Source organism: Armigeres subalbatus, chromosome 2 (genome assembly GCF_024139115.2).
Source record: "Armigeres subalbatus isolate Guangzhou_Male chromosome 2, GZ_Asu_2, whole genome shotgun sequence".
In the NCBI taxonomy this organism is placed as follows: domain Eukaryota; kingdom Metazoa; phylum Arthropoda; class Insecta; order Diptera; family Culicidae; genus Armigeres; species Armigeres subalbatus.
The window spans coordinates 323,385,879-323,399,348 of record NC_085140.1 but is presented as its reverse complement, the minus strand read 5'-3'; the positions used below and the strand labels follow the sequence as shown (position 1 = coordinate 323,399,348).

The following is a 13,470-nucleotide window of genomic DNA, read 5'->3' as shown; positions in this document are numbered from 1 at the left end:
CGATCAAGCTTAATACTAGGCTATATACCGACCGCATGGGGCGTGGAGTGCGTGTCACATTTATCCCAAAAGCTAATAAGAAGGATAAATCGTCCCCAAAATCCTTCAGACCAATTAGCTTATCGTCCATCATATTAAAAATAATGGAAAAACTAATAGATGAGCATATAAAATCATCCTATTTAACGAAAACTCCTCTATATGACTGTGTTATTTCTAACCGAATGCAAATTGCCCTAAATTTCACCACACTATGGTGTGAAAAAGAAGGATTAAACATAAATCCTTCAAAGGCCACATTGGTGGCGTTTACAAGGAGAAGAAATGATTCTTTTCCTACTTTGAAATTGAAAGGAGCAGATTTGAAACTTTCAAACTCAGTCAAGCATCTTGGAGTTAGACTTGACAGTAAGCTGAATTGGAACTTACATCTTGAGGAAGCATTGAGTAAGACTACAAATTCCTTATGGATAAGTAAGGCGACATTCGGTAAAAAGTGGGGACTGAAGCCAAAAATGATTCAATGGATTTATACGGCGATTGTGAAACCCAGAATTTCATATGTCGCATTAATATGGTAGCCAAAAACAAAAGAAACGGTGGTTCAGAAAAAGTTGGAAAAACTTCAAAGATTGGCTACTCTTTCAATAACTGGTGCAATGAGAAGCACGCCCAATAAAGCGCTAGACGCTTTGCTGCACGTGCTACCATTGGATCAATTTATTCAGTTAGAAGCAGAGAAGAGTGCTTTGAAGATCAAAAGAGATTCAAACCTCTTCGAAGGTGACCAAAAAGGACATCTTAGTATTCTAAACAAAATAAATATCAACTCACTTATCACACACAATGATGACTGGATGAGGAGAAGATACAACTTTTGCCGTTGTTTTGATGTAATTAATCTTGAGCGAAATACATGGACAAACGGTGGACCAAATCTTCGCTCAGGATCAATTGTATTTTACACCGATGGTTGTATTTTACACCGAAGTTGGGGCAGGCGTGACTGGCCCAGGGATATATATTTCGATTCCCATGGGCAAATGGCCAACTGTTTTCCAAGCTGAAGTTCAGGCTATTCTTGAATGCTCTAAATTATGCTTACGCAGAAATTATAGGCATTCAAATATTTGCATAATGTCTGACAGTCAAGCAGCATTGAATGCTTTGAAATCAGCAATATGTGTTCAGTCACTCCAAACCTTGGGTAGTCGTTACAAAGTGAACCTGTATTGGGTTCCTGGTCATTGTGGCATTGAAGGCAATGAACAAGCTGATATGCTGGCCAGACTTGGTTCATCTCGACAATTCATAGGTCCCGGACCATTTTGTGGTGTATCTGCGTGTTCTCTTCGAATGGAACTCAAATCTTGGGAACATTCTAAAATAGAGGACATTTGGAAAAACACATTGATTACGAGGCAGTCTAAACGTTTCATCACACCAAACGTATTTATCACTCGCAAAATTTTAGATCTCACAAAAAAAGATCTTAACACATACACAGGCCTTATAACAGGCCATTGCCCGAGCCGATATCACTTGAAGCTGTTAGGAAAACTTCAAGATGATGTATGTCGTTTCTGCGGCATACATGTAGAAGACTTCTGCGGCATACAAACAGAAGAACATCTGTTATGCCATTGTCCGGCAATTTTTAGAAAGAGATTACAGTTCTTCAACAAGGGGCTGATAGAACCCTCAGAGGTTTGGAGAACAAGTCCCAATATGGTTCATCAGAACCATAATACCGCATTGGGATAACGCTGGTAGTTAAGGTAATGCAATTGCTCTAAATAGTAATGATGCGTCAACTTGACAAAGCTAGATCAAATGGGGCATATATCACAATAGATCTAACAAATGGTCGCAGTGATTAAAATACCCAACAAGGAAAAAAAATGCTAGTCCCTCATTCAAACGCAGCCGCCATCAGCATCATATATCGCTGATCATAACTTTCCTCCGCGAATTGTCTTAAAAAAAGACTAAAATTGCATTAGTATTTCTGACGTGGCGCTAACTAAACTAATACAAATCAATCGAAAAGAATAAAACTTCATTGCTACTTGCTAATTGATTCGTCCGATTTTTAACCGCAATAACATACCTACTCCTAATAAACATCAGCTTGTAGTAAATCTTGTTTTCGTAGTTTCCCTTTTGCCACCTTGCTGCAGAACATCATAGCACAAAATCAGAGTGAAGATTGCGACAGACATTCATCGTAAACAGCAGTGTGCACAAGTCCACACCTAGCCGATTCGGGAGAAGGTTTTTTACTGTTTTGTTCTTCTACCTTTAGCAGAGTCGGTTTATTTTCAACATTGGAAATATGTACTCTTTTACTTACGGGTTTTCCGGGGTAAACCTCCGTCAGGTGCCCTTTAAGCCGCCGGATCGTCCAGGACGGTTCGCACTTGATCGTCTGATCATCGAACTGCTGGTTCGATGCTTTGACTATCAGCGTAATATCCATGATGCAATCGCTGCCGTAGTGTTGTTCGCTGATGGAGCTGGAGCTCCTTATCCACTAGCGAACCTTGATGATGATTCACAATGTATTGTTGTCGTAAATAATCCTTCAAGCCCTCCCTCGGATAAAATAGGAACGGCGTAGATTTATACCACTTTGATCTAAATTTAGGCCCACGCCGTTTCTAGGCAGACACCACACGCCCCTGAACGATGACACTTCTTTGTTAGCACAGAAAGATGGACCGCACCACGTCCACGGATTGAAGAAATTTGATTGAATCAACCAGCAACGAGATGTCAAACCAAAGACCTTTCACTATCCGTCACCAATTTTCCTTTCAACAATAATTAAACTTTTGCTTCATAGAGCACTATTCACGATTATTCACTGTGTTTCAAGCTCTATCTGGCCCTATGTTCCCAATTTCAACTGGTTTATTTTTCTTCACTCCCGTACACTTCCTTATTTGATTGCGATTGAATGGGAATAATTTTCTCGATGCTCTGCGATCTGCCAGAGGTAAAACTATGGCGAGGCGAGACTACTGGCGAAGTGGCGATGCACCACAAACATTAGTAGTGAGCGAATGTTTGTGCCAGCGGTGTGGGGTGCTCTGATTGGTCAAAGTAATTACACGGGATCCATCGACGACGCCATAAAATTGAGTAATAGTAGTAAGAAAATTGTATGGCTCCATTTATGTTCGAACGCCTTTATATAAACTGTCAACAGCTGTCATTACGGTAAATCATGGTTGGTGTGCTTTTCTGTTGTCTTTATGGAGAGCGAGGTCTACACTTTACAGTTGGTCAAGTTTGTAGACTTTTTAAATATGCACAAGCACAACCTGTGCACGAAGCCCCGGGCCGGTGTTGAATGTTGATACAATATTTATAACTGTATTCATAGTAAAGAACAAAAGTATCAATCAATGAATAAAAAATTCAAAAATCGAAACGAAACAATAAAACGATACAAAACTACAGACTCGTTATAGGGGAAAAGACGGCTTTGGCAGGTTTTGTTCTTTTATTGGCAGGGGGTTTTGTCGACCAAATTTTATGAAATTTGGCCACAATATTCTTTGATATGCAAAGAATGTTTAGGCCAAATTTGAGCATAATCAGTCATAAAAAAACCCCTGACAATAATAGAACAAAACCCGCCAAAGCCGTCATTCCCCCTACTCAATTAAGTTGAAAACCGAAATAGGGGACTAGCGAAGTTGGATTTTACTCGCAATCCGTAAGTTAAACCCAATTTTGCTAGTGGCGCGCTAGTCTAATTAGACTAGCAAAGTTAGGTTTAACGTATACGGATTGCGAGAAAAATCCAACTTCGATAGTCCCCCATTCTGATTTTCAACTTGACCAGCGATAAGTCTTTTCTCAATGGAAGAAGCTAGATGACGAAAGTGGATAACAGTATGTCACAAGGAAAGGATATTGATACGGGCACACCTCAAGGCTCGTACTGCTCGTACCTTATCACTCAGCGAACTGGACTAGTGAAAATCATCAAATCAAATCTTGTAATATCAACGCACCCTCACCCTCTGACCACAGCTTATCTGCTTCTGCGTTGATTTGAAAAGCGCTGAGCGATACGTCTACCGGGAAACACGTCTAAGATCTAAGATCCTCTTGGATGCAACCGGACCGAAATCGTACTTAAGGCTCCGAAGGGTCCCGTTTCGCAGTGGTATTTTGCCATGAAATAGTAAATTATACACTTGCTTTATTAATCAACGGGAATATTTAAATTTAGTAATGATATTTATTATTCATGATGTGTCTAAATATGTGGCAAGTCAATTCATTCACCTATCAGATTAGAACGAGCTCAGTGCAATTAAAATATAAACGGAATACTTATCTGCAATTCACAGAAGATGTGGGGATTGTCCTCAAAGTCATCATGTTGTGAACGCAGAATTCCTGTATTGACTGTGGTTGTAGGTACTATTAGTTATGAATACCACTGATAATACTGGAACCTACTGGCACTATGAGATTATCTTGAAGCAATTCTTCATCATTGGTCGTCTGGAAAGAGGTGGATAAAAGAATTGGGCCGCTTTCACTCGCCGGCCCGCAAAACATTAGTAATTAATCTTACAACAGACACAAAAATACAGTTGTTATAATTCTGCCTTATTAATGGTTATAATACATGCATATCTGCTGTTTAACTTAACTAAAAACATATCCTCAATGCTTAATAAAAAAATATTTGTATATAGTTTTCTATTATTGGTAAATATAAGTCCATACATACCTACTATTCAATCTATTCCAAATCGGATAAATTAATTCCGTTCCTAACTAAAATCTTATCCTCAACGCTTTGGCTGTTAATAGTCTCCACAATATGAACCATGAAGGTTATGATTTGTTCAGTCATACGTCTGTTTATATTAAAACCAGGCATCGGAATTCTCACTCATATGAATAAAAACCTGCGATTAATCCATTAAGCGGAGTGTGATTTTTCATGTTGCCCTGTGAGGAAAGCATTCTCACGCAACATTTTTATCCGGATAGAATTACGGGCTAATAAATTCGTGAGCGCCGGCTAGCCGGATAATTTAATTTTAATCCACAAATTTTCCTTCTCGTCGCCTCACCAGATAAATTTTACAAGCATATTTACAAGAATTTAGGACTGCAACGGGATTCGAACCCAAAACAATTTTTAAAATGTTTAAAGCGCCCAATATAACCACGCCACCACATGAATTGATTGAAAGCGAAGGGAAAAACTGCTGTATTGAACCTTCTGCTTATCGTGGCGCATCGTCAGATTCAATCAGCTTGCAGAGGCAAAGTAAGCAGCATTTGATTTTCGCGAAACATGGGAAGAAGGATAACAATTTTTCGCACCATCGCTTGTTTCGGAGTTTATAGCACTGTAATTTATCCGGATAAAATGCATGGTGGAGTGATCAGTTGTCGCGTGAGTGAGTGAAAAATCCGAACCCTGATTAAAACTCAATCCTAACTGCCCCGAAACCGCCTGCACCACACCATCGCCCCGCCACATGCCACCCACAGGCGATGTCCATTCCTTCCACCGCTTTGACGACCTCTAGAAGTATCCACCGATAAAACAATTCTATCGAACAATACACCGGCCGGCCGACAATACTAGTACGACACTGCAAATGTCCATCAGCAAACGACAACACCACGCCAATGCCATTGCCGCGCTAGTATCGCCGGACACCGCATCGCCCCCTAGAAATATCCGACAACACCAGCGCGACACCAGCATAATGCAAACAGGAACCGTCATCAGCACCGTCGAACAGCGCACCGCCCGATGATTTTTTTTTTCTTGAGCAAGGGTAAACGGAAATCTGCAACCAGACACCTGAGGAGATAACTCAGGTAGTGTGGGGATGGGTATGTCATGTAACTCTTACCCGACCCCAGGCATTGAAAGCGTGATTGAAGCGGACGAGCATTGATCTAATTCAATCATAGCATCCTATGCCAGTGAGTGAACAGCCTTGCTCAGATGGATACCAAACAACGATTATGAGCGATCGTATGAGTATGCGTAAACAACGAGCAACAGAGTTCGCCAAGCCAAACTTGGTATGGTATCCAGGGAAGCTACGACTGGAGCATTTGTGTTACGCTTGCTCTACTAGAATAAAACCAATAAAACCAATGTTCTGCTTTATTCACTCTGCTTTCAAGTTAGAGGAGGAGAGAAAGTATCAAAGCCTCCCATGCAGTATATCAGAGTTCCATTCTCATAGCGAACTTAATTTTCCTAATGTCTGAAAAGATTTTTCTAACAGCGCGTGGTAACAACACTCATTGTTAGGTTACCAAGTGATTTGCCTCGCTCAGTTGTCTCCCATTGGTAAGCGATGAAGATCTTTAAACATTGAATCAACGAGCGCCAATTTTCAACGATCTAGAGAGCATCAGCGATTAGGCCGCAGTAGAGCATCAAGTGGCATGAATTTAGCCGATTTTTACTCATGATCATATTTTTTCAATGCCTGCCCGACCCACTAAAACCAAAACCCTTTCGCCAGTCCGTACCCCCGGCCCGCAATAAGGCAATACATCAGGAGGGGATTATTGAGAACGCTCACGCCCATGCTAACGCACTTGACGTTAATACACACAATATCGACTTCAAGGGTGGCTACCTCACCATCCGTCGATCGCAAGCTATGATAGTAACCTAGCGGTCCGTATCATAATCTCACGTTGGAGACGAGCACCCCGACAACAACCACCGCGCGTGAACCGCAATGACCTCTATATCTAAATACTGAGGTCCCCGCAGCCCACCCGCGACATGTTGGTTGTCGGGGTGAGCAAAGTGTTCACTGCATCAGGCATCACAGGTGCCCTTACTGGTTTTGTTCAAGACGCCACCACCGCTGCAGTTTCGACATAATCTGTTGAGATGCTGTGTTCACCGCATTCCATTTAACTTCCTCCCGGCACATCCTCTCGACGAGGTTGTCCGGGGTTGTATCCATACCACTAATAAGCAGCATGGCATTGCGTTCTACCTCGAATCGCGGGCATGCGAACATCACATGCTCGGCCGATTCTACCTCACCTACACATTCAGGACACTCCGCAGAGTCTGCGAAGCCAAACCTGTGTAGGAATTTTTTAAAGCAACCATGTTCAGACAACAGGAAGTTGACTTGACCATGCTTCCTATCAACCCAGCTAGACACTTCCGGAATTAGTCTGTGGGTCCAACGACCTTTGACTGCGGTGTCCCATGCTCTTTGCCATTTAAGCAGCGAGGCTGCTCTCTTGACACGTCGCACTTGCAACGAGTCCCTTTCGTTGTAGCACATCACATCTTCCTCTAGGAGTATGTCAATCGGCATCACCGGCAACGCACACCGCCTCATATGATATGATGCGATATGCGCTCGCGACACGTAGGCACATCAGCCGGTGTACTCTGATCAATTTCTTTACATTGTACTCGGTACGCCATAACGGATGCTAGACAATGCTACGCCAGCTATCAGCCTACGCACTTGACTATGCACCGCCGATCTGTTGGACATCATTCGTGATAAAGATTTTATCGCCAATGAAGCCCGCTGACATGCATAATCGACATGGCTCGTAAAATTGAGCTTATCGTCGATCATCACGCCCAGATGCTTGAGAGACCTCACGGAGTTAACTGTGCAGGTCCCTACTCGTATCCTCGCTTGCTGCAGCCCATGGCGGTTATGCACTACAACTACTTCCGTCTTGTGGTGTGCAAGGGACAACCGTCTCGAGTTGAGCCATTCCTCCCCTCTGCCAATCGCGTATGAAGCCTTCAGTCTGACTTCGTCGAGAGTGTCACCTGCTACTTCTAGCATTACGTCTAGCATCCGCGAAGCCTTCAATCTTCACACCGGCCGGGAGACTTAAGCGTAATACTCCATCGTACATAATATTCCACAGAACCGGTCCGAGGATCGATCCCTGTGGAACACCAACAGACACTACGATCGACTTTTGACCAGCATCCGTGTCGTATAACAGCACCCTGTTCTGAAAATAACTTTTCAGTATCCTGCATAGGTAATCCGGAACTCTCAATCGGTGCAGGGAGTCAGCAATTGCTGCCCAGCTAGCATTGTTAAACGCGTTTTTTACATCAAGTGTAAGCAACGCGCAATACCTAATACCTCTTCTGTTTGAACCTCTCGCTATCTTGGCCGTATCCGTTACCGCTCGAATTGCTTCGATGGTAGAACGGCCCTTACGGAAGCCACCAGCACACTCTGTATACGCCGACAGCTGTGTCGAGTTAGGCAAATTGGTCTGTATGCCGAAGGGTCCCCCGGCTGTGTGCCAGGCTTTGGCAATAGCACCAATTTCTGCCGTTTCCATCGATCTCGGAAGTTTCCTTCGTCCATGCATCTCTGGAGGCAGCTCCTGAACATATCTGGATCGGCAAGAATGGCGTGTTTAAGGGCCAGGTTTGGAATACCATCCGGGCCCGGCGCCTTATTGAGCTTAAGTTTTCTTGCGGCTACGATAAGCTCTTCGTTAGTCACTAGCGGTACCACGTCAACTGACTCGTACGGTGTAGCGGGCCAGTCCGATGGTTCATGTCTCGGAAACAATCCCTCTACTATTCCGGCTAACATCTCTGGAGATCTCTCAGGAGGTGTGCTGTTGGTCCTAGCCATCACTATCCTGTATGCATCTCCCCATGGGGTGTCATTCGCCATCCTGCACAGCTGTTCAAAGCAGGCTCTCTTGCTACATTTAATCTCGTAGTTCAGAGCTCTGCTCGCTGTCTGGAATACCCCACGTCTATCGAGTCACTCAACGTCCGTTCTAGCACGTCGCAACCTTCGTGCACGTGTTAGCACCTCGGTCAGTTCGTTACCGCTCAGTCCTGTAGTCCTGCTTTCCCAGCGCAGCGCTTCCTCCAACAGTTATTGATTGAACTGTGAGGTGCGCCATCCGGGATCAGTTGCACCACCCCTTCTCTTCGTAGTTTTCTGAGTATACTCGACCATAAAACGTACTTCCAGGTGGTCGCTAGAAGTATCACCCTCGTGGACCATCCATCCTGGTTCTTCAGTCCATCATGCGCTGCAGAAGGTGACGTCGATACATGAATCACCGCTCGGTCCTCTAAACGTTGGCACTTGACCTTCGTTCAGCAGAACTACGTTCAATACCGCTAGTGACTCTAGCAGGATATAACCTCTAGCGTTAGTAAACCAGGAACCCCAGTCCACTACCCACGCATTGAAGTCACAGTAGCAGCTACAAAAGTAAACACCGTTTACCTTTGCTATGACAAAACGCTCACCGCCCGATGATAGAACCAGCGAACACGCACTGAGCCACTAAGTAAAACCGTCATAGCTGCTGGAACTGCACTACAAAGATCGATGCGGGACAAGACCCGCACCGCCCGATGATAGAACCAGCGAACACGCACTGAGCCACTAAGTAAAAGCGTCATAGCTGCTGGAACTGCACTACAAAGATCGATGCGGGGCAACCATACCCAACGCGATAGTGCAACAAAGTACCGAATTGGGGACGGCCTACACTATACCATTACACCGCAGATCCTACATCTTCTCCTGCGCTATATAAAGCATTGATACGCAGAGTTTAAACCCTCTCTTGCGCTAAGTAATAATGCTGATAACAAAACTTCTAATAATTTGGTGCGAGAAAAATAAATTATTCTGAAATTAGTGCGTGGCAAAATAAGTTATACTATTTATTAGCTGATTTAGTTAAACCCTGACTACCCCACATTATACTGGCCCGTTTGGAGTCATCCAGTGGCAATTGGTCTTAACATTCGTTTTCTTTTCAAACTCTTCAAACTTTTCAAACATTTCATCAATCTATAGCCCCTTATATTAGTCATATGTACAACGAATGTTTGACTATTACTGTACTAAGTATAGTAAAAGACCGGAAGTAATCATGGGGTCAGCTACCACCGGTTTTACCTGTACAGTGTACAACCATGTAAAAATGGAAAACAGAAGAATTAGCTTGAGCTTGAGCTTGATTGACTGCTCGTAGTTGCTACTCCATTATGACCAGATCAGCTGTTCTTGCACAGGGGACTAACACACATCTTCAATGTACAAGTGCTGGTGATCTCATTTGTTAGGTCATACTGGCGCCTGCCACGTCAGAATGCAAGTCAATGTAGGGAAGGGGGAGGAAATGATTATGCAATCACTCGCCCACTGCAAGCCGAATATACCTCTGCACTTGCCACGAGTTCATGCGGAATTTGTTGGAATTTTTGGGTTAGGTTCGAGAGGCAGAGGTCCGTCTTGGTTAACGAGCTACCAATGTGATAGATAGGAGGAATTTCTAATTGGATGTAGGAAACGAGCTTTATAGTTCATTTCCAATTATAGCAGATTGCTGCTAGAATACTCAAGTTGAAGGTATAGGAATAGTAATGGAAACGGTGTGGAAGTCCATTTCCAATTCTAGCGATTGCTAGAACATGAGAAATATAGAGAAAGATACAAAGTAGGAGAATGGAACGGACCTGGGATTGAACCCAAGACCTCCTGCGTATGAGGCAGAAGCAGTAGCCATATAAGCCCGTTAAAAAAAATGAAAACAGAAGAATTATAAGATAAAAAAAAATTCTTGACCAATTTTAAATTATATCTCAAAACTGCGAACTATCAATCGATTTTTAATATGTAAATACAGGATTATTACGGAGATCCTGAAATATTTTCCGCGCCAAATCCGCGCTGACTAAAATAAAATCCGCGCCACTTCCGAGCGACATGAATTCCATTCCGCGCCAAATCCGCGCGGCTTAGAACTAAATTCTAAGCAAATACAGGTGAAATATCAATTTCCTTATCACAATTTACTGAACGTCTGTTCAAGTTTGTTTTTAGAATATAACTGATTTCAAGTATGATTTTACTGATTACAAGTATGAACTGCAAACTTACATATATTTGTACCAAACTGATAATAGAACTAAGAAACCCGCATTATTACAACCTTGATTACAAACCTTCTAGATGGCCCTATTCACCACTAGAAATACTGAAGCTAAATGAACAAGAACTAAACATCCAAAACTACTTCAATAAGCACCGCCTTTTATTTTGGCATGTTTTGTTCCGTTATTTATTGCCAGTGGATTTTTTGTTGATCCGGCACAAGATGCATTAATTTTAAAAGAATTTTCATGTCATATTACATCATAATTGATAATAGATAAACTTGGCAAATAATAAAAAATCTGACCAAACGCAATTCATTCTAAAGTAATAAATTATGCCCCTTTGTTGTAATTATTGATCATAAGACAAACTTATGTAGAATAAGACAATGCAGCTCCGTTTTTTTGAACAAAACTTCGATAAAACAATTATTTGAATTTGTATCAAGTAACAATTAATACAAAATCTAACATAGTTGCTCAAGAAGATTTTTTTTTTCATTCACCAGAATAATTTAACGGCCTACGGCTAAAGCAAATTTCGCTGCTGCCAGAGGGATGGCCATCAGTAGTACCTACTTTACACGAAAGAATATCCGAAAGCACACCTGGAGACACCCAAATGGTGAAACTTGCAACCAGATAGACCATGTTCTGGTGGATGGGCGCCATTTCTCAGATGTTATCGATGTGCGGACATTCAGAGGTCCGAACATTGACTCTGATCACTACCTCGTTGTCAGTAAAATTCGATCACGGTTGTCAACTGTATCGAACGAAAGATCACAGCAAACGATGCGTTACAATATCCAGCGATTGTCGGCGGAAGGAGTATCGGCTGAGTACCGCCAGAAGCTCGACGAACGGATAAGTGCAATCAACGTTAGCGACAACATCAACGATCTATGGGAGTCGATCCATGAAGCGGTGATCACAACAGCACGAGGAGGGGTGGGCACTGCACAGAGGCGACCCAGGACGGGTTGGTTCGATGTGGAATGTCAGAGAGTGACAGACGAGAAGAACGTTACCAGAAGCCGGATGTTGGTGTCGGGTACCCGATCGAATAGAGATCGGTACAAGGAGGCAAGAGCAGCCGAAAAACGAACCCACCGCAAGAAGAAGAAAGAATATGGAGAACAAGTGATTAGCGAGGCGCAGGAAAAATGGAGCAGAACGATATGCGGAGGTTTTATGAATCTGTCAATGGCGTGCGGAGAAAGACAGCGCCATCTCCCGTCATGTGCAACGACCAACAAAGGAATTTGCTGACAGATAAAACCGAAGTGGCTGCCAGGTGGAAGCAACACTTCGAGGCTTTGTTGAATAGTGGAAGTAACGGTTCATCGGTGAACAGAACAAATATTGGCGACGATGGACAAGCTGTGGAGTCGCCTACATTAGATGAGGTTAAAAAAGCTGTTAAAGAGCTGTAAAACAATAGGGCTGCGGGGAAGGACCAGCTCCCGGCTGAACTTCTCAAACATGGCAGTGAGCAGCTTTATGAAGTTCTGCACCATATTATGTTGAAAATATGATAGGACGAGGAATCGCCTGCTAGCTGGTTGGACGGCCTCATTTGCCCTCTCTTCAAGAAAGGGCACAGGTTAGAGTGCGCCAATTACCGAAGAATAACCCTCCTTAATTCGGAGTACAAAATTAAGTCCCGTATTCTGTTCAACAGATTGAGACCGTTTGAAGAGTCCTTTGTCAATGACGAATAAAATGTTTACCCTGAGACAAATGCCTGATACATTCCGGGAGTACAACTTGCAAACACATCATCTGTTTATTGATTTCAAGGCGGCGTACGATTCAGTGAAACGGAATGAATTATTGCAAATTATAGAACAAGGTTTACCGGCGAAACTGATACGGCTGATTCGTATAACGTTGGACGGAAATCAAGTGTAAGGGTTGAGGATGAAATATCGACGTCATTTGTGAGCAGGGTGATGCACTCTCGAATCTACTGTTCAATATAGGGCTCGAGGGAGCGATTAGGAGAGCTGGTGTGCAAAGAAGCGGTACCATTATCATAAGATCGCATCTGCTCCTGGGATTTGCGGACGATATCGATATTATCGGGATTGATCGCCGTGCCGTGGAAGAGGCTTTTGTGCCTTTTAAGAGGGAGACAGCGAGGATTGGACTCACGATCAATACCAACAAAACGAAGTACATGGTCGCTGGTAATCAACGTGGGTTCATTAGTGGTGGTGGTAGTGAAATGGTGCTGGATGGTGAAAAATTTGAAGTGGTAGAAGAATTTGTGTATCTTGGAACATTAGTGACGTGCGATAATGATGTTACCCGCGAAGTGAAATGGTGTTTTGCAGCTGTAAATAGGGGTTATTACGGACTTCGTAACCAGCTTAAGTCCCGTAGTCTGCAAACGAAAACAAAACTCGCGCTGTATACTACTCTGATTCTTCCGGTGGCTTTATACGGCCATGAAACATGGAAACATGATCGGAAAGCTTTCGGAGTGTTTGAGCGTAAGGTGCTGCGGACAATACTCGGCGGTAAAC

At 43.2% G+C, this 13,470-nt stretch overlaps 1 pseudogene; it reads right to left on the bottom strand.

The window, feature by feature from the left end:
* Positions 1-3,114, bottom strand: part of LOC134209916 (homocysteine-responsive endoplasmic reticulum-resident ubiquitin-like domain member 2 protein) — a 43,229-nt pseudogene extending 40,115 nt beyond the window's left edge.
* Between the last annotated feature and the right edge of the window lie 10,356 nt (positions 3,115-13,470).